Below are 19,438 nucleotides of genomic sequence, written 5' to 3' on the forward strand. Positions count from 1 at the left end.
ACAAAAGATGAATTCTTTTGTTAATAGAGGAACCTTGACCAATAAACAAATCACCCCTAATTTTCAAATTGAAAGCTTGGAGGTTTTTTGGTTTTTAGGGTAGATTACATATATATATTAAATGACATTATAAAAATGGTCCCATGGGAGTCGGGCTGTAGCGCAGCGGGTTAAGCGCAGGTGGCGCAAAGCACAAGGACCGGCATAAGGATCCCGGTTCGAACCCCGGCTCCCCACCTGCAGGGGAGTCGCTTCACAGGTGGTGAAGCAGGTCTGCAGGTGTCTATCTTTCTCTCCTCCTCTCTGTCTTCCCCTCCTCTCTCCATTTCTCTCTGTCCTATCCAACAACGACAACAACAATAATAACTACAACAATAAAACAACAAGGGCAACAAAAGGGAATAAATAAATAAAATAAAATAAATTTAAAAAAAAAATGGTCCCAATTCTTTTTCTTTTTTTTTAGTTAATAAATATTTGTCTCTGGGGCTGGGCAGTGGCACAGTGGGTTAAGCACACATGGCATGAAGTGCACAGACTGGCATAAGGATCCTGGTTCAAGCCCCTGGCTCCCCACCTGCAAGGGGGGTTGCTTCACAAGTGGTGAAGCAGGTCTGCAGGTGTCTGTCTTTCTCTCCCCCTCCTTGTCTTCCATCTTCTCTCTGTCCTATCCAACAACAATGACAACAATAACAAGATCAGTAATAACAACAACGATAAGCAACAAGGGCAACAAAAGGGAAAACAGCCTTCCAGGAGCAGTGGATTTGTAGTGCAGGCACTGAGACCCAGTGATAACCCTGGAGGCAAAAAAAAAAAAAAAAAAAAAGAAAGAAATATTTGTCTCTCAACAATATATCAACAATGGAGAAAAGAGGACTGTCTAGCGAGGGGAAGAAGAAAGCCAGGGAAGATACCCAGGCCAAAATTTGGCATTGAGGTAGCCTGGCCTTGTGTGCACAGTGACAGGAAATAACATTGCAAGAAGTTGGTAGAGTAAAGCAGACCCTCCAAAATCAAGATGACGAAAGGAAGGAGTCTTATTAAAGTTCAGGTTCAGGGGCTAAGCAGTCGTGCACCACTGAGTGTTGATGTTATCATGCACAAGAACCCATATTCAAGTCCCCAGCCCCCACCTGCAGGGGAGTAAACTTCATGAGTGGTGAAGCAGTGCTGCAGGTGTCTCTGTCTCTCTCCCTCTCTATCTCCTGCTCCTCTCTTCATTTCTCTCTGTACTGTCAAGGAAAAAAAAAAGAAAGGAAGGAAGGGAGAAAGGGAGAAAGAAAGAAAGAGAGAGAGAGAAAGACAGAGGGGGTAGATATCATAGTGGTTATGCAAAGAGACTCTCGTGTCTGATGCTCCAATGTCTTAGGTTCAGTCCCCCACACTACCATAAGCCAGAGTGATCAGTGCTCTAATAAAGAAGAGAAAAGAGGAGGAAAAACAGAACAAACAAACAAAAAAAAGGCTGCTGGGGGTGCTGTATTCACTGGTTAGGCACTGAGCCCCAGCAACAATCCTGATGGCTATAAAAAAATAATAATACTTAATAAAAATTTTAAACATTCAGGTTTAAAATCAAGCAAAACAAAGGCTTCCCCACAGCAACCAATTCTCAGACACCAACCAAGGTATCCAAGAATCCAACTTAATTCAGATCAATTTGAAACACTACTTACCCAGAGATAACATCAGATTCCACAAGAATTCCTGTAGGACTCAGTCCTTCAAGACAGTCCTCCATACTAGGTGCAAGTCATAGCTATTACCACTGTTATCTGTACTTCTGGTCAACTGGGTACAAATCGAGGTTCCACAACCCCTCCTTGTTTCTGATGAATTTATTACAGCAACTCACAGAGCACAGAAAACCTATTTATTTACTGGATCACCAACTTATTACAAAGGATATTGTCCAGGAACAGCCAGTAGGAAGAGATGGTTAGACCAAGATATATAAATAAAGAGCACAGAGCGTCCTCACTCTCCCTAGAGACACCATCCTTCCCAAGTTCACCAAAGGGGAAGTTCTCCAAAGTCTCTATTTTAGGGTTTTTATGGAAGCTTCAATGCATGGGCAGGATTGAATAAATCATTTGCTATTAACTATTGAACTCAGCACCTGGAGAAATGATGGCTCAACTGGTAGGTAGAGCAGTGACCTTGATATCCTAGGTTCCCAGTTCAATTCCCAACATAGTATGTATCATGGTTTATCTCTCTTTGGGGTTCTTAGGTATATTATCATGTCATCAGAAAATAGTGATAGTTTGATTTCTTCCTTTCCCATCTGTATACCGCTGATATCTCTTTCTTGTCTGATTGCAGTGGCAAGGACATCAAGGACTAGGTTTAAATAATAGTGGAGATAGTGGACATCCTTGTCTGGTACCCAATTTTAGGGGGAAAGCTTTTACCTTTTCCCCATTAAGAATGATGTTAGCTATGGTTTTGTCATAAATGGCCTTTATTATGTTGAGGAATTGTCTTTCTCTTCCTAATTTCTGGAGGTTTTTGGTATTTTGAATCATAAATAGATGTTAGAGCTTGTCAAATGTCTTTTCAGCATCAATTGACATGACCATGTGATTTTTATCTTTGTTTTTATTGATACGGTGGATTACATTGATTGACTTGTGGATGTTGAACCCTGTTTCCCAAGGATGAATCTCACTTGCTTTTGATGAGTTATTCTCTTGATATGTTGTTGGATCTGAGTTGCCAAGATTTTGTGGAGAATCTTTCCATCAGTGGTCATCAGGGATATAAGCCTGTAGTTTTCTTTTTTGGTAGAGTCCTTTCTTGATTTGGGGATCAGAATGATGTTAACCTCATAGGATGTGGTTGGGAATGATTCCTCATCTTCAATTTCCTGGAAGAGTTAAAGGAGAATCAGTGTTAGTTCTTTTTTGAAAGTCTTATAGAATTTGTTAGTAAAGCTATCTGGACCTGGAATTTTATTCTTGGGAAGATTTTATTATTTATTTATTTATTTATTTATTTTACCAGAGCACTACTTAGCTCTGGTTTATGGTTGTATGGGGGATTGAACCTGGAACTTTGGAGCCTCAGACATGAGAGTCTTTTGCATAACCGTTGTGCTATCTACCCCTGCCCAATTTTTTATTATTGATTCAATTTCTGTATTAGTGGTTGTCTTGTTCAAACTATTTCCTCTTGGGTTAAGCTTTCACATGTCATATTATTCTAGGAAATCTTCCATTTCTTCTAGGTCGTCCAAGTTATTTGCATAGAGATGTTCATAGTATTCATGTATGATTCTTTGTATTTCCCCATCTTCTAAGTTTATCTCTGTTTTCCCTAGTTTTTATCGCAGCTTTCTCTTTTTCTTTTTGAGTATAGCTAGTGGCTTATGTATGTTATTTATCCTTTCAAAGAACCAGCTTTTGGTTTCATCAATCTTTTGTATAGTCTCTTTGGGGGGGGGGGAATTAATGTTTCACACTTGATAGTAAATATAATAGTTTGTACATGCATAAAATTTCCCAGTCTTCCACATAACAATACAACCCCCACTGGGTCCTCTACCATCATGTCCAGGACCTGAATCCTCCCCCCACCTGACCCACCCCAGAGTCTTTAGTGTAATACACCAACTCCATTCCAAGTTCTGCTTAGTGTTTTCTCCTCTGATCTCGTAGAACAGTCTTTCTGGTTTCTGTTTCATTAATTTCTGTTTAATTTTAACTATTTCCTTCCTCTTGCTGACTTTTTGGGTCTCCTGTTGATTCTTTTCTAGTTGGTTCAGTTGTCAGTTGCGATGGAAGATAATTTACTTGAGATCTTCACTGCTTTTTAATGTGGGCCATATTATTATAAACTTCCCTCTTAATATAGCTTTTGCTATGTCCCTCAGGATCTAGTAGTTGGTCTCTTCATTTTCATTATTCTCCAAGTAACTTTTAAATTTTCTCTCTTTCCCTTTTCTTTTTTTTTTATGCATTGTAACTTTTATTATAGTTAAATGCACAATACAACATTTAGCCACTTGAAAGTGTTCAGTTTAGTGGCATTTAGGATGCTTATAATCTTTATTCCAGAACATTTTAATCAGCCTTTTGAGGCTCCACCCTACTCCCTCCTCCTCCCAGTCCTGGTAACCACTAATCTGCTTACTATCCTCATTTACACTTTCTTCTGATTTCTTCAGGGGCCCAGGTATTATTCAGAAGCATATTGTTTAGTTTCCATATTTTGGGTGTATGTCTTTTTTTATTTTTGTGGTTGACTTCTAACATCACAGCCTCATGTTCAGAAAATGTTTTTTTTATGATTTCAATACTTGTATTTATATTTTCTCTCTTTTTAAAATTTCTTTATTGGGGGATTAATGGTTAACAGTCAACAGTAAAATACAATAGTTTACACATGCATAAAATTTCCCAGTTTTCCACATAAAAATACAACCCCCATTAAGTCCTCCTCTGCCATAATGTTCCAGAGCCTGAAACCCCCCCACCCCATATACTCAGATATCTATTAAGGTTATGTTTGTGTCCTGACGTATGGTCAATCCTTGAGAATGTTCATGTACACTTGTAAATAATGTATATTCTTTTCTTTTGGGATGAAAGGTTATGAATATATCTGCTGAGTTCATCTCATCTATGACTTTTTTTAAGGCCTCTGTTTCCTTGTTGATTCTTTTGTCCTGATCATCTGTCTCTTGCTGTGAATGGTGTGTTAAGGTCTCCTAGTATTGTTGTTGTAGCCTTATTGTGATTATTATTGTTATCGTTGTTGGATAGGACAGAGAGAAATGGAGAGAGGAGGGGAAGACAGAGAGGGGGAGAGAAAAATAGACACCTGTAGACCTGCTTCACTGATTGCGAAGTGATTCCCCTGCAGGTGGGGAGCCAGGGGCTCCAACCGGGATCCTTTTGCTGGTGCTTGCGCTTTGTGCCACATGAGCTTAACCTGCTGCTCTACCACCCGACCCCCAAGAATATTATTTTTTAAAGATTTACTTTATTTCATCTGAAGTGGAGAGAGAGGGAGAGAAGCCAGAATAACAGTTCTGGGGATTGAACTAGGAGCCTCTTGCAAGTAAATCCTGCAGTCCACCAGCTGAGCTATTTTTCCAGCCTACATGTGAGAATTGCTATTTCCCCAATAAACACAGCTAATCCACTGAGGAAAGTCTGATGGCTAATAAACTCAAGGTACATGCACACATCAATCAAGAGTTTTCTGGTTTCTCTGGAACACCCCCACACTCCTCCCACTGTTCAGAGTGGTGTTTTATTGGCCAATGTTGGGTGACAAATTGAGGGGGCCAGCTGTCCTTCAGGTTGGTAAAACTCTGTTTTCTCTCCTGAGCACAGCTGTAGCAGGGAAACAATGCCACCCACTGGCAACTCCTTGATGTGAACTGGTGGCTGTGACCAGAGATGATGGTTTGGTAGAAATCTAAACAACCAAGAATTCCCAGGCAGTGACTTCTCAGTTAATGCGTTTCTTTCTCCTTGACAGAATATTAAGGACAGCGGCCAGGTGGTGGCGCACCTGGCCAAGCACACACATTACAGTGTACATGGACCCGGGTTCAAGCCCCTGGCCCCCACCTGCAGGGGGAAAGATTTACAAGTGGTGAAGCAGGGATGCAGGTGTCTCTGCTTCTCTCCCTCTCTATCTCCCACTCCCCTCTCACTTTCTCTCTGTCTATAATAATAATAAATAAATAAATAAAACGTTTTTTAAAAGAGAAGATATAAAGGACAAGCAAGTTCATGATTGTCCTTTGGAAAGAATTGGGTGGAACAAAAGAAGTAGAGAATCTACTTCTAAATGTAAGCCTTAGGGCTGCAGATCTAGCTCATTGGTAGGAAGCATGCCTCTTCCAGGTTGGAGTCCCAGCACTAAGAGAAGCTCCAGTGCTATGGTCTGTCTGCCTATTTATCTGTCTGTCTGTCTATCTGAATGAATTTACAAAAGTAGGCCTAGGAGCTGTGAAACCATGCATGCATGAGGTCTCAGCTCTGCTAGATAAATAAACAAATGAATATATAAATGCCTAGGGAAGCTCAGGGTTTCAGAAATCTACCCAACAGTCTGAGCCAGACCAGGGATGAGTACATGTCTTTCTGAGAGTTCTTCTGTTTCATTCTTCTGCATGTTTCAACACAGTTTCCCCAGCACCATTTATTGAAGAGAGCTTCCTTCCTCCATTTAATACTTTGGGCCCCCTTATCAAAGATTAGATGTCCATAAGTGTGGGGTCTGAGAGTTCTTCTATTCAAGGAAGAGAATTGGTGTCAAGCAGGGATCCCATTTCATGTCTGGACCCTCAAAGTACCACAGTTCCAGAGATCAGGAAAGCCCATGGAATGACTTTCTTTCCTTCCATTGAGTATAAATGTTTTCCACTGAGATCTTTATATCCTTCAGCAAAGCACTTGGGTTCATGACAGCTAAGCTCTTAGCATCACTGATGAAGCAGTTGTCAGCAGAATTCTCTCTGGGCCACCAGAGCACCATAATCTTTCCTCCACTGGTTGCACCTTCTCAGTCCCATTTCCTGCAAGCCATGAATAGATGGGATGGATGGATGGATGGATGGATGGATGGATGGATGGATGTGGGTGGATGGTAGAATTGTTAAATGCATCCTGCTGAACACATGAACTACACACGGGAGGCCAGAAGCTGGTTAGACATGTTTATAAACATGTCTATGTTTATAAACCCACCAAGTCTGGCAGGCAATGCCCTTGCCAAAAAAAAAAAGGGAGGTAGTGGACTCCATTTGTTGCTGTGGCCCAGGAAAACCATCTCTGATTCTGGCCACAGAGCCGAGGTTCTTTGTCACTCACTCCCCCCACCCTGGCCTCCCCCCACTAGCAGCCCCAAACCCCCCTGTGAGAAGCCTCAACAAATAAATCTCTTCCCTCTGGGCTGCCAAGAACCAGCTTCCAGGACCTGACCACTGACCACAGCAGGACTTAGCAGCAGCCCCGATAGATAAGAGACTTGTAAGAAATTCATGTGACTCTGAGGGTGGTGCTTAATAGCTTGAAGGTGACATCAGGGTCGGGCCTAACATCCAATTGAACTGCAAGAGACATGACCTAACTCATCTCTCACCATGGGCCTGGCTAAGAGAGCTTCTTTTTTTTTTTTTTACTAATTTCTTAACTGGAGCTGTTGGCTCAGGCCTCCAGTCTACCCCAGAGCTGGGGCCCACAGCTGGGCTTCACTCCAGCATCACTTGGGGGCAGGAGGGGAGGAGCAGGCTCAGCGGGGCCTGAAATGCTTGTGAAGGGAGCCTGCCCTGGATTCTGTACTCTTTGTGGCCAGAGCCTGATGGGCAGTTTTCCCTACCCTCCTGCAGATTTACAGTGTATTGGGTAAATTCAGCTTCCAGAGAATTCCTTACAGTACAGAAGAAAAGTCACTGTAGCTTTCCTCAAGCAGCAGGCTTCCCAGAGCCTAAGAAAAGTAACTGTATTTGTATTTTTGAAAATGATTTAAAATAATTTTTCCAGGAACACTAATCCTTTCTGAAGCACCCAGCACACCTGCCTAGAGACTGTAGGCCTGTGTCTGAGCTGGCGCCTGCCTAGGGGACTCTCTGTAGAGTTGTTTTCCTTTAATCATTTCTGTATTGGAGGAGGAAAAGAAAATCCCTTCCTCCTCCTTATCATCTCTCAGCCAGCTCCCAACACACACACACACACACACACACACACACACACACACACACACGCACATGCACACACACACACACACACACACTGTATTTTAGACCAAGTTTTTCTCCCTCAGAAACCATTGACAACAAAAGCATCAAATAAGGAGGAAACCCAGGATTTAATATCTACTATAGTTTAAGTTTGCTGTGTGACTTTAAGTAAACCACTTATCCTCTCTGGGCTAAAATCTTGGCTGGGAAGGGGAAGTGCATAGACTATTCTAATATTTTATTCTGACTTGAGTATACCTGGTAGATACTATGGACAAAAAGTTTTAAAAGCAAATAAGAAGCCCTGAGAATCAGTAGAGGATAATGATGAAGACTGAGGGCTTGGAAGATGCTGGGTCCAGACTTATTTCTGTTATATTGGACCAAAACAGAACCCCTGCCTATTTCTACACTGGGGCCACCAAATATACACTGTGAATGCAACTTGGTAATTAAAAGTGATACACAGGTTTCATGGATAGTGTCACTTAGATCTTGACCCTGTGGCCCAGCACTATGGGAGGAGCACTTTGGAGATTTCCCTGGGAGGGAACTGGAAACAGGACGCCAAAGGGACTTCTTGGCAGTATTCCAGGAGGTCTTGGAGTGACTCTGAACTCCACTATCTTCTCTCACCACCCAGTTCTCCCTCCGTCCAGTCTTCCTTTAGCTTGTAACCAAACAAGAAGAGATGAAAAAATTATTGTTTAGAAATTCTAGTTAGCATGTACTATTCTTTAGATAGGAACTTGTATTTATGGGCAGGGGAGATAGGACATGGCTATGCAAAAAGACTCTGATGCTTAAGTTCCCAGGCTCAATGCCCACCATTAGCCAGAGCTGAACAGTAGTGCACTGATATAATATTAACAATAATAATAATAATACAAACTTGAGTTTGCATTTATTATTACCCATTATTGTTAAGAATTTTAATTTACATCTGTTAGTGCTAAGAAGACAATAATAGCTTGACCTTTAAAAACTTGTCCTTAAAAAAATAACTTTATTTTACATCTATTAGTTAAGAAGAAAAAGTCTAGTTTAATCCTTTTTGCATGTCCTGCATGCAAATGGAGCAACCAGCTTTACAAAATGTGCTTTTAGCACATGACTGACTCTGAAGACCTGGAGTCCTGGCATATGACACATATATACATGAAAGAGGTGAGACCTGGAGTCCTGGCATATGACACATACATACATAAAAGAGGTGAGACTGTATTAGAAGTAATATAATGGGGGAGATGATTTGAGAAATTGACCCCCATTTTCCCAAACAGGGGAAACAATTTGAGAGACATAACTTCTTCCCTCCCACTGGCCAATGGTTCTTTTCTAATACAGTTTTACATTTTTATTTCCCTCACCAGTAGTTGTGTGATGATTTTTTGATTTTCTAGACAATATACTTTGTCTCTCTTTTTTAACCTTCGCCTCAGTGACTTCACTTCTCTTCAGAATGGCAATCTGTGAGAACTTTAGAGGAGGAAAAATGAAGCACAATGGCCTCTTCCCACAGGTCCCAGGAGGCCTCTGAGACTGAAACACACCCTCTAGAAGCAAGACCAGAAAGCTGAATGCTTTATTTTTTCTAGAAGAGGGTGGGCAGGTCTGGTCCCCTTAAAATGTCTTTCATCCTCAACCACTTATCCTTTAAATATTTTCATGATCCACTTCTTCTAAGAAGCCTGGAAGATATTCCAAAGTTTTGGAGGATCCTACAAGGCTGCCTGGAGCAGAGTAGGAGCATGGGGAGTGCTGAGGTGACTGAGGGCTGCAAGGCCAGGGGACCTCTCATTCACAACCAGACTCTTTCTGCTCAAGAATCCGTGTCCCTTCTGGGGTTTGCAACACAGGATGCAATGGCTTCATCCTCCAAATCCCTTCTGTGCATCCCCCGACAGATCTCTGCAGAGCAGATGCCAGGGGTGGGGAGGAGGACACAATGCCCCTCTTTGTTGGGGGGAATCTGGACCGGCAGTCAGGGGAGGAAATTAGGCTATACTCCTGACAGCAGTCTCTGTCTGGGGTGTCTGTGAAATATGGGCCAGAGGGGCTCCTTCCTGAGACCAGTTCAGGGCTGCCTACCATCCCCACCCCCTCTCTGGGGCAGGAGAGGACATTGCCTGTTTGGAGAAAGATGATATATGACACTCAGCTTCCTTCCCTTCTCCCCTGAGGGGCTTGAGGGAGCTCAAGGCTGCCCCTGGGAGGTGTGGCTATACACATATGTGTGTGTACACATGTGCATAGCTGTGTGTATATGCGGGTATAAATGTATGTGTACAGATGTGTGAAGTGTGTCTGTCTCTTTGCTTCATGAACAAGAAGAGCATCCCATCTTACCCCCCAAAACAAACAAACCAAATGCTGGCCAAGATGGCAGCCTCCTCTAGCATGCCTGTCTTTGTCCAGATGAGGCTGAACGGGTCCTTAGGGTGTGGGGCCTGCATAAACTTATTTATAGAGCCATGTTGTAAGGGAACATGCAGGAAGCTGACAAAAGCCCTGCCTTCTGATTTCATCTTACAAGTGGCCATATTGCCTGCAAGAACTGTTACTGCTGCCTCACAGAGGGCCCAGGCAGCTTCTCTGTCCAGTCACCACCTTGGAGCCTCTGGTGGCCCCTGAACCATTTGTCTTCTAGGGAGGAAGTGGAAGATGTTCCCACCCCAATCCTCTGTGACCAGCTAGGTCTCCACATCTGGGCCACAGCTGGCTGCTGAGTTTATAGGCTAGCTCTCAACAAATGATGAGAAGGCAAAGAGCTGTCAGGAAAAAGTACCCCAACTCCTCAGATAGTTGAGAGTCAGAAATAATTGACCTTAGTTTTCCCACCTGTAAGCTAAGGCCAAGAGCAAGAGCTCTAGAAGGAATGTTAGGAAAATTAAAAAATAATGTGTGGAAGCAGTAAACTCTAAAGCGCTGCCCAAAGGTGAATGACCAGTATAGATCCAACAAACATCTGACAGGCATTTGCTCTTGTTAACATTTGGTTGGGCACTATAAAAAGATAGTATTTTCCCCCCTAGAAAGAAAGAAAAATGGAAAGAAACCACAGCTCTAACGTTTCCTTTAGGCTGGATTTGAACCTGGGTTATGCACAATTTTTTTTTTGCCACCAGGGTTATACTGGGGTTAAATACCAGCATGATGCTACTGTTCCCAGTGATTATTCTCCTTCTTTTGTTTTGATAGAGGGTGAAAGATAGAGAAGGTGACAGAGAGAAGGATAAGTACCTACAGCACTGCTCTATCACTTGTGAAGCTTTCCCCCAGAAGATGGGCACTGGGGTCTTGAACCCGGTTTCTTGCACACAGTAACCTGTGTGGTCTACCAATTATGCCACCATATTACCCCCAAAAAAATATATCAGAACCAATAATACACTTGTTGCTGCTACAAAGCCCACAGAGATGGGTGAGTGACCTGACACAGATGAGTAAACCTAAATTATGAGAACTGGAAAAACTTGTCCAGAGGCACACACCTACACTTTGTTGGGAAGAGTGACACATTGCATTATCTCATTTAAGCTGTTGTGAGGAACCCCTTACAGAGTCTGCTCTGGTGAGCCTGGCTATTCAGCAAAAACAGTCATGCTTTGGCATAGGGATGGAATAGCTGTGAAGTATAGGATGCAGGCTTTAGGCTTACAGTAGTTATTGTCATGTCCTGATTAGTTTTTTTTTTTTTGGTCATCACCAGGAAGAAGTGGCATGGTGTGAGACATCAGATATCAGATATAAGATTTCAGATTGAATCCAGGGGAGGAGGCAGGCAAGGACTGACTGGCAGTCATGGAGAGTCGGAAAAAATGTGTGCAGCCTTGGGGAGATGTTTCTAGAATAGATGGCAAAGAATACTTTTTTTTTGTAATATTTGCTTATTTATTTAATCAGAAAGAAGAGAGAGAGAGAGCGAGCAGAGAACTGTTCAGCTCTGACTTATGGTGGTGCTGGGGATTAAACCTGGGATTTCATAGCCCCAGGCATGATCATCTTCTGCAAAACCATCATGCTGTCCTTCTAGCCATCAAAGAAGACTTTCTTTTCTTTTTCTTCTTCTTCTTCCTTTTTTTCCAGAGCACTGCTCAGCTCTAGCTTATGGTGGTGCTAGGGACTGAACCTGAGATTTTTAGAGTTTCAGGTATGAGTCACTTTGTATAACCATTATGCTATCTCTTCTGCCCTCTTTTTTATATAGTCTTTTAAAGAACAACTTCTCCTGGATTTTTCTTTTGTTAATATTTTATTTTAATAATAATATTTATTTATGTACTTATTGGGTAGGACAGAGAGAAATCAAGAGGAAAGAGGGAAGTAGAAAGGGGGAGAAAAAGAGACATCTGCAACACTGTTTCATCACTCATGAAGCTTTCCCCCAGCAGGTAGAAACTGGGGGCTTGAACTCAAGATTCTTGAGCATTATAACATGTGTGCTCTACCAGGTGTGCCACTGCCCTGCAAGCAAAAATGTTCAACATATGAGCTGGGAGTCACTGGAAGCAGAGTATGTGTGATCCTTCACTGCTGGAGTAATCCTATGCACAAACACCATGCTATGACAGATCTGACAGGTTCATGGATATCATCTTATCGAAAGGGGAAACTGAGGCCCCAAAAAGAGGTACTTGCTCAGGATCATACAAGGCATTTATGACAGACTCCTAACTCCTCTTTTTTTTTCTATTTTTTTTTTCTATTGGGGAATTAATGTTTTACGTTCAACAGTAAGTATACTGACTCCTCTTAATACTCAGTTCCCCTTCCAAGAGGACAAGTCAGGGCCAGGGAAGGGACCAAACACATGGGAGGTGTGAGTGGGTAACCTTCTCCCCCACTGGAGATCAGGAGAAGAACAGGAGGGAGGACTGGACCAGAGACAGCAGCTCAAGCCTGGCTTTCCATCAGAGCCTGTGGTCCTTTAGACTGGTCAGTGCTGCCAGCGGAAGCGGGCTGGCAGACCCTGGAGGTCCCTATCTGTCTAGACTGCTCATTGGCCCATCCCTCCCAGAAACTCCGCTGAAGGGGGGTGAGGCAGGCAGGATGGTCTTCGGTCCCCGACAGCTCCGGAAATCTGCACGCAGAGGCTTTGGAAGACTGAGAGGTGTTGTCTCTGCAGAAAAGCCGTTGGACATTTCCGTGTGGCTGTGACACAAACCATTCCTCCCTCCATAATCACCCTTGCTGCAGTGCCGGCTCAGGGCAGACAGCCTGCCGTGCTCAGGCTTTCTTTTCAAATCCCTCTAGCTTTATTTTTTTATCCCTGCAAATGCCTGAATGCCTAGGCTGGGGAAAACACTCAAGTCTAACCTTGAGTGTGCTGGTGGTGATGTGATGGCCCAGATGGGACTTTCTGGGCTCTGCTGCAGGAACAAGTCCCCTGCTGATGTAATTTAAAAGAATAACCTCCCAATTTTCTCCTCTCCCTTTGCTGAATACACCTTATCAAATGACAATAGAAGCCAATGTTTGGTTAAATGGTTCAGAGGTTAATAGTCAACAGATGGGAGAACCCCCACCCCACCCCCAGATCTGTTCTGTTCCTCAAGCAAGATACATGAGACTGGGGGACCCAGAAGGATTCTTCCCATCATGCTCTTCGAGGATGTCTCCCATGCCTTTAACCTTCAGAGTCTGGGGTTGGGTTCACAGTGTGAGACAAGGCCAGCCAAGGAGAACATAACTCTCTACCCTGCAAGTTAGCAAGGTGAGGCTAGAGCAGGAAGGAAGCCTATCACCCTACACTGTGAGAAGCCTGCCCTCCTGGTTTAAAGAATAAATTAAGGAGTAAGTGGTGGTTCACCTGATTGAGTGCATTCATTACAGAGTGCAAGGAACCAAGTTTAAGCCCCTAATCCCACAGGCAGGGGGAAAGCTTCACAAGCAGTGAAGCAAGCCAGCAGTGTCTCTTGCTCTATCTTCTCCTTCCCTCTAGATTTCTCCCTGTCTCTATCCAGTAAGTAAATTTAAAAAACTGAGTTAATTAATTAAACATGGAGGTAGACAGGCAAATGGTGGCGCACTTGCTAGAGTGAACACATTACCAAGAACTAGGACCTAAGTTTAAATCTTTGGTCCCTACTTGTGGGTAGAAGCTTCACACGCAATAAAGCAATGTTATAGGTGTCTCTTCTTCTCAATAACATCATTTTTATCTCTGTCTTTCACTATATATCAAAATATAATAATAGGAAATAGCACACTGGATAGGAAGCACACTTTACCAAGCTCAAGGACCCAGGTTCAAATCCCTGGCTACCACACAGAAGCAATAAGCTGCACAGGGGAAGCTTCACAAGAGGCAAAATGGTGCTGTGGTATCTCTCCTTTTCTCTCTCTCTCCCCTTCTGTCTCTTGTCTTCTATCTTGTAACATTTATTTGTTTGTTTATACAAGAGAGAAAGAAGACCACTCTAACAAATTTGATGTCAGAGATCAAACTCAGGATCTCATGCTCAAAATGTTAGAATTAGATGTGGCTCTATTTTGAATGGTCAGAGCTAGGATATAACATGCCTTGAAGTTATTCTCCTTTTCTGTGCATGTACTCTAATTCATTCTACTCCAAAAAGAGTGATTGCTCTAATAATAACAGTGCTGATGTTCATCAAAAGCCCCTCTCAGCCAGGTGCTGTGTCACTTTCATTTCATCTTCACAATAACATCCCTGAAGAGCTGTAGCTGTGAGATCCACTTGACAGATGAGTATACCAAGCACAGGAAATAAATAAATAAATAAATAAATAAGGGTGGAGGAGGACATCCAGGAGATTCTGCTCCAGCCAGCCCACCTTCCCACCTCACAGTGACTATGGCACCAAGACCCTCTCCCTGCAATAACCAAGGTGCTGAAGTACATTTAAGAGCCCAGGATTCTGAAAGCATCACACCCATTCTGTACCATCCTGGTGATTTTCCATGGAAACCTGGTCAGACCCAGAGACTTGAAATCTGAAAAGAAAGAAGCAGGCGTCAGCAGCCAGCAAGTGATACTCCCTAGACTTTCCTGGGCCTCCGCTGGCCAGTGATTTCCTAGGGTAGATGTATGATCACCAGCAGCAGCTATAGCTACAAAAGTAAAACAACACAACAGGTGAAATTTATTTTAACTGTACCCAATATAGTAAAACTACTGTAGTTTTGATGTGTAAATAGATAAATAATTAATGAAGCATTAGTCTCTTATTTAATGTTTTGGAGCTGTTAAGATAGTTTACCAGAAGGTGGTGACACACCTGGTCAAGCATAGACAATACAGTGCACAAGGACTCAGGTTCAAGCCTCCAGTTCCTACCTGCAGGGGGGAAACCACACAAGTGGTGAAATAGTGCTGCAGGTATCTCTTTCATCTCTCTCCCTCACTATCTCTCCCTTCACTCTCAATTTCCAGAAAAGAGGAAAAAAAGATAGCATGTGACCTGCTGTATGTACAGCCCAGGCACCATAGAGTGCGGCAGTTAGTCATCCCAGTGGAAGCATTTGTTGCTGTCGCAGCACTAAACTTAATCCCCCACCATGTTCCAGCAATAAGATTTAAAATCCAAGGGAGTCAGGTGGTAGCGCAGCAGGTTAAGCGCACATAGCGCAAGGACCTGCATAAAGATCCCAGTTTGAGCCCCCGGCTCCCCACCTGCAGGGGAGTCGCTTCACAAGCGGTGAAGCAGATCTGCAGGTGTCTGCCTTTCTCTCCCCCTCTCTGTCTTCCCCTCCTCTCTCCATTTCTGTCTGTCCTATCTAACAGGAACAATATCAATAACAAAGGCTTATTAAATAAAATAATTATAAAAAATATATTTTAAAAAATGATTTAAAATCCAGGGTTGTGGGTAAGAGTGATGGTGCACCCCGTAAAGAACACATATTATCCTGCACAAGGACCCAGGTTCAAACCTCCAGTTCCTGCTAGCAGGCAGGGAACTTCACAAGTGGTGAAGCAGTATTGCAGATATCTCTCTTTCTCTCTCCCTCACTACCTCCCTGCTGGGATAGCCTGAGGGTGCTTCTTCCCGAGAAAGTGCTCTCTGGGTTGGAGAGAACTCAACTGGAGCCAATCTAGGCTGCTGTGTGGGAGAGGGATCAGGAACCTGTGCCAAGCTAACGTCACAGGAGATGCACTCTGGAACTCTCGGAGCTGGAAAGCAATTCCAAGTGTTTTTACTCAGAAAAGCAGCTTGTATATATACTAGCCAAGTAGGGTGGAAACAGGATGTGATGTAGAGGGTGGAGTGAAAAGACAGTGGTGGAAATCAGGGTGACTACAAGAGGGGGCGGAGCAAAAAGACATCATGAACCAGTGGGGATTAAACCAATGCCCTGGAGGGAGGGTGGTGCTTAGTTAACAGTGGTTTATGTAAATAGATCACAGCTTTAAGTGGGATCAAACCAATGCCCTGCAGGCATGCCAGTGCTTAGTTAAGCAGGATTAGAGACAGAAGCCTTAAGCCAGGGGAGCTGGCACACTACCCAACATCTCCCCCTTTCTTTTTAACTAATGGCCATAGTATCAAGAGTGTGGGGCACTTTGTGAGGCAGGGAGACTGATAAGAGACATACCTTTTGGGGTTCTACTGTCCCTCCTTGCTCAACCTCTCAATAGAGAGAGAGACTAACATGATTGGCACATCCCTCAGGCTCAAGCCCTTCCAAGCTCAACCACATCCTCACAATTCCCCAACATCTCCCTCTTACTTAATGGCCATATATAACTGGGTCAATGTCTGTAAAAGGCTTCATCTCTGTCAGGGGAATAGCAGTGTAGGGATGAGCAGAAACCTGCTGAGAAGAAACCAGAATGATAGCATGTAAGTGTCTTCAAAAAGAACTAGCACAAGACAGGGAGGGATAAGTAAGAGTAGCAAGGGACAGAGTGAGACTGAAGAGAGGTCTGGTAGGTGGAGAGGAGGGCTGCCTGATGGGTGGAGGAGTGGGGGCCTGATAAGCCGAGGGGCTAGAGGGGTGATCTGGCGTTGCAAAGTCCTGAGTCAGCTGGTGGAAAGTTCCATGGACTACTACAGTCAGTCCTCGAGAAGTCCAGCAGTATAAAGCGAGTGTCCACAGGTGTACCAGCAAGTCTGATAGAAGTATTAGTCCAATGTCAATGGCCAGGAAAAAATGCCACACGTCTATCTTGATGGAGGAAGACAGCCACTGGAACTTTTCTTCTCTGTAGAGAGTGACCTGGAACTGCCAAAACATGACAGGTGAAGCAGAAGCAGGAAGAGCAGACAGAAAGAAAGAGAAAGGCAGTAAGAAAGTCTTGTCCTTTGGAGTCTGTGAATCAGGTTCTCCACATCGTGTCAAGTCACATCGTGGGTTTCAGGGGGATGGCTGTAATTGTGGGTGATGTCAGAGGTCAGGGGTCCAAGATGGATTTCTGGGGATTCCATATGAGCAGATGCTTCTTCATGTGAAGGCTTAACATAGCTGTAGTCAATTACTTATGAAAAAACTTTGTAACAAATTAGAAGTTTACTATAATTGATAACTCGATAATTATAATTGGTTTAGGTATCTTTATAATTTCATTTAGAGGTCATCTTATGTGACCTCATGTAGCAGTCTCTGTACAGCAAAATTTTCAAACCAAATTTAAGTAAAATATATATATATTGATTCTTAACTATTTTTACATTGGACTTTTAAGCAAACTCAGGTTACTAGAGAGTTAACACATTTTAGTGACAATTTTTTTTTAACATTTACAATGTCAGATTGATACCAGATTTATTGTGGATTGATTTCCACAAGGTAGCTTACAGGACATTTTTGGAGACCCTCCAAAAATGTCCTGTATATAGAATTTGTATTTTAACTTAGAAGATGATGAATTGTCACATTGAATATTTAGACTTTTACCTTAAACGCTCAGTTACTTTAGCGAATTAATTTTACCTCTCCTGGTAAGAATGTAGCTTCAAAGTTACACTTTAACTGTTAAGTTAATGTTTATCAAACTTGAAACACACATATTAAACATGTAGTTTATAACACACAGGAGGAGAAAAACTTTTGTAACTAAGACATATCATTTCAAACACAAATTTAGATCTACTGTCATAGTTGAACCATCTTTACTCACACAGTTTAAGACTAAACATTTCATATTTATACCAAGACTTATAAAAGAAATCAAAAAGAGGAAAAAAACAATTCTTGGACTGTTTCTGGACGTCTCCAGAAACCATGGCTGTGTCCAGCCATTTTATATAAAGTCAATTAAATTTCAGAGTACTCTGAACACAATGGGTCATACAAAAAATTTTGGTCACTCAACTCACTCAATTTTTTTTTCAACTCACTCACTCACAAAACACAACTGGCCAGTCATAGCATAAGACATTGGGGGGGGGGCAGGGGGAAGAGTTCTGTGAATCAGATTTTTTAGATTCTGCCATGTTGTATTATGGATCCTGGGGTGCGTCCTGCAGCCAGTCCTCTTGAAGCCAGTCCTCTTGCAGTGTTTCTTGTTCCTCAGGGATATCAGCGCCATCATGTGGGTATTGCCGGACATGGAGGGCAGGAACCCAAACAGGCTTGGAGTAATTTTGTGGAAAAATGCATGCAAAACCCCTCCCCATAATCAACAGGGGGTCAGGTCCTTTCCAAATTTTATCAAGTGGGTCTTTCCCTTTGACTTTAATAGCTGGGAGGGTGGGTGGTGTTTGCCAATGAAGAATAATAGGAGGTTGGTCCGAGTTTTTGTAAATATTAAAGAGATTTAATGTATTTAAGGCTTTTGCCAGCTGGATATTGGGGAGGTACATTTCCCCTTTTTCTTTATTTAATTGAGCCTTAAGAGTTTTATGGGACCTCTTGACAATGCCTTGTCCCTGTGGATTATATGGAATGCCTGTAGTATGAGTAATGTTCCAGAGGGAACAAAAATCTTTAAATTGTTTGCTGGTAAAAGCAGTCCCATTGTCAGTTTTAAGTTGAAGAGGTACCCCCATTACAACAAAACAGGAGAGTATATGGCTTATAAGCTTTTTTTGAGTTTTCTCCCATCTGAGCTGTAGCCCACATAAACTTAGAGAAGGTATCAATTGAGACAAACACATATTTCTGTTTGCCAAAGTTGGGTATGTGGGTGACATCAATTTGCCAAAGAGCACTGGCTTTTAAACCTCGAGGATTAACTCCCAGAGTTTGAATAGCAGATGTTTTGATTAGACCTGCACAGGAGGAACATGTAGCAAGAATACATTTTAACTGTGCCAGAGGAATATCAGGAAATCAAGCTCAAAGGCCTTTAAGATTAACGTGGGTTAGGGAATGAAAGTCAGCAGGATTAGAGACAGAGGCTTTAATCCGGGGGAGGTGGCATACTACCCAACACCTCCCCCTTCTATCTTTCTCAATTTATCTCTGTCTCTTTCAAATAAAAGAAAGGAAAAAAAATCCCAGTGGGACTAAGAGATGATACAGGTAAATCCCAAGCCAAGGCAAGCCTGAGGGAGGAAGTAATACACAGACCAGTGTGACTTAGCCAGGAGGCTGGGGTGACTGATGGCCACACCCTCCTGTCCACAGGCAGTCTGACCTTCCATCTATTTTGTCAGGCCTGTGAGCTCAAATGGCTTTTACAGGTAAGTTTTAGCAATTGATTTGGCCATTGGAAACACTAATGCCAAACTACAATTAAGCAAACTGTTACAATCCCTCTAATAACTCCATTCTTCTCATTAGTAGACCTAAATTACTGCAATTATACTATTTTGTTGTTATGAA

General features: G+C 42.7%; 1 long non-coding RNA gene across 1 annotated transcript in view; it reads left to right on the forward strand.

Annotated features, from left to right (window-relative positions):
- LOC132541911 (uncharacterized) overlaps positions 1-19,438 on the forward strand; it is a 307,257-nt gene that overhangs the window by 251,843 nt on the left and 35,976 nt on the right. The gene's annotated exons all lie outside the window — the stretch shown is intronic.

Source organism: Erinaceus europaeus, chromosome 12 (assembly GCF_950295315.1).
Source record: "Erinaceus europaeus chromosome 12, mEriEur2.1, whole genome shotgun sequence".
NCBI lineage: Eukaryota > Metazoa > Chordata > Mammalia > Eulipotyphla > Erinaceidae > Erinaceus > Erinaceus europaeus.